The 2,996-nt window shown below is 36.0% G+C and overlaps 1 long non-coding RNA gene across 1 annotated transcript; it reads left to right on the top strand.

Annotated features, from left to right (window-relative positions):
• Window positions 1-838: 838 nt before the first annotated feature.
• LOC149733216 (uncharacterized) lies at window positions 839-1,241 on the top strand. Its single transcript, XR_016385379.1, has 2 exons — window positions 839-942; window positions 1,016-1,241. It is a non-coding gene; the product is annotated as an uncharacterized LOC149733216 (long non-coding RNA).
• Window positions 1,242-2,996: the final 1,755 nt, after the last annotated feature.

Raw genomic sequence — 2,996 nt, 5'->3', positions numbered from 1 at the left:
ATTTCCTAGGAATCAGTGTATAACCACACAAAATAGCTTACCAAGCTTGGTGGAGAACTAGTTTTTGTGACTATCCAGGGTTCAGATCATAAACTCTTCGTTTTTTCCCCATAAGGCATAGACTATATTTATATCTATATTTACAGTTACCATATACGAGTTTGCATAAGCAGAGTAATCATGTCTGATTGGTGCTGTGTTTAAAATAGCAAGACTAAAAATGACTGTACAGTGTAATAAGTAACAGAAAACGCTATGTCGACGGTACACTCTGTTTTGCTGCAAGCAATATTTAATTTTCCTCTAGCAAAGCCTATCGTAACCAAATTCCATAGAAATCACAAGTTAAGCAACTAACTTGTCTATTGTTTACGAGTGCATGGACGCCATTTTTGTTCGAGCAGCTGTACAGATATGATAATGGCGATACTGCGAAATATATGCAAAATGTCTTCTTTACAGACGAATTAGGCATTTACAGAGACATTTTTAGCACTTTAATAGGGCAGGAACCAAAACTATTTTTATTTTTGCTATAAAATTATAGAATGTTCCAGGTTTTTTAATTCATAATGCTCATTTTTAAATCTCAACCAATGGTATTTATTTTAATGGGAAGCCAAATCCATAATAACATCAAACAATAGCTTTCTATACTGTCAAGTATGTGGTAAATCATTGTTTATCCATCATCTGCATGTTGCACAACTACTACTAAACTAAAGTAACACATATGCAGCAAGCAAATTTTTAAAGCCAAACCATTATTGCCAAAACATTTTATTAAAATGTCCACAATGAAGTACAAATATCATGCTGTATTGCAAAATTGTAACATTTTGTTTTCAATAATGAAAACAACTTTTCTCTTGCTTAATTTATTTGAAAATCCAGGAAAGTGAGCAAACCACTAAAAAAGTCTTGCCCAACCAAATGGAAGGTGTAAGTATTTTATTGACATTTTATTAATCCCATCGTCTTGAGTTACAAAAACTCAACCGTGTTCTTTTATCAGATTTTTCATAACAAGCTTTTGGACCAATCGACATCTGTTCAGATCACTTTGTTCAGCAGCATCTGCAGCAATAACAAAGAGGAATATCTGTAAACTTTGTTCATAATATTGTTTCTTTTGTATCTACAGAACCTAACTTCAGTTGGTATCCTCACACTCGTTTGTTCAACCCTAATTGTTGTTTGTCACGTTGTCAATAAACTGCATAAATAAATCTCGTTATAAACACTTGTAGGACAATGCACTCGTTATATACCCCTTAATGCACATTAAAAAGTAACAAATTTAAGGCAATTAGGAGGACATTATGCATCTCCTGGGTAATCCCAAATATTTAAAATAAATATAGAACCTCCTTGCTTCACTTAAACTCCTGGTTGCAGTTGCCACTAGTGAAGATGATCATATTTTCCCCCAATACTGAATGTTTTGCACTTTTTGTTGCATTTGTAAACTTTTCGCCACGCAGTGTGGTCATGGAATGTCCGGCTGTTTTAAAATAGAAACATAAAAAATTAAGTAGGTCAAATTAAAATTTTTGCGAATTCTTTCAAATTGACATTAACCCAAAAAAGTCCTAACTGTAAGCAGCTGTGCTTCACAAATAAAAACTTTCTTTAATAAATCCGAAATTTCCTTCAACTTTCTTTACACTATCTGGCTTGGTGATAATTCTTATAACTGTTAATAAATGTTTTGCTGTTGTACTATTCTCTAATTCATTTTCAAAAAAAAGGTGCGCTTCCATGCAAACTTGGGGGTACTGCATTAGCAATTCGGCAGATTTTTTATTGCTGCTGAACCGTTCTATCCATTTGCTAACAAGTTCATTTTCCCTTCCGGTTAAAACTAGGTCGTTTTTAACTTCCTTAGCAACTAATACGGGTGTCAAGACTCGAGATTCTACCGCTGATGAGGCATGTTGACAATTTTATTCGATTCCCCAAAATCAACAAACGAAAGTTCATTGATGATGTTAGCTGGCAGTGTACTCCAATCAAAACTAGGGCGCATAGAATCCATAATAAAGTAATTAAAAATACGACAAGTCTTACATAAAACTGAAATTCATGAAGTTGCACGAACAAACGTATATTGAGTTGCCCAGCAACCGTGTGGAGTGAGAGCAGTTACATTCAAGCGTGACGAAGACAATGGACGAGTTCAGCCGTCATACTCTCTTTTAGTATACTTTGTTAAAACGCTGTTGTACCTGAAGCACATGCGAAGGTCCTGTAAAAAACCTAACGATTTACGCAGAATGGCGGCCTCCTGGGTGCGTGGTGGAACATCCCAAAATGTTAAAATAGAAACAAGTGAATTTTTTAATTGGAAAATATTTACACAAACAAAGGTATTTACACAAACAAAGTCTTTTTTTTATAGTAGGTCCTCAGCACGCGGCAACACTTGAGCCGCCTGTGGCTCCTCAGCCCCCTGTAGCCCCACAGCCCCCTGTGGCTCCACAGCCCCCTGTAGCTCCACAGCCGCCTGTGGCTCCTGAGAAGGGGCAGGCCTTTTTAAAGGGGCACGCTCCTGTGGAGAGGCAGGCCTTTTTAAAGGGGCACGCTCCTGTAGAGAGGCAGGCCTTTTTAAAGGTGCACACGCTCCTGAGAAGGGGCAGGCCCTGTTGAAGATCCGGGCTGCAAAAGTCTGCTGGAATATCTTTCGTCCCACTGTTGAACAAATTAAGATATATGAAAAGGTGTTGGTAACGTGTTTGGAATATGTACAAGGTACAACATCTTACTTTTTTTTGGTATCCAACTGCAAATTTAAAATAGTAACTATTGTTCTTTTTATAGGCTATAGAATATTTGCATATATTAAAAACTTACTTTTTGCTTTTGTGAATAATTCCTTCTCTGTTAACAAAAAGTAAACAAATTAAGAATAACCTGGGTTTTAATTTAAAGTAGCCTACTTACTTTTGCAGTCTGGCAAATTTATTTTTTGCCAATGAATCTGAATTTTTTTTATA

This window comes from Ciona robusta, chromosome 7 (assembly GCF_009617815.1).
Source record: "Ciona robusta chromosome 7, ASM961781v2".
NCBI lineage: Eukaryota > Metazoa > Chordata > Ascidiacea > Phlebobranchia > Cionidae > Ciona > Ciona robusta.
The sequence above is the reverse complement of the archived record's forward strand: the minus strand, read 5'-3'. Positions and strand labels throughout refer to the sequence as shown.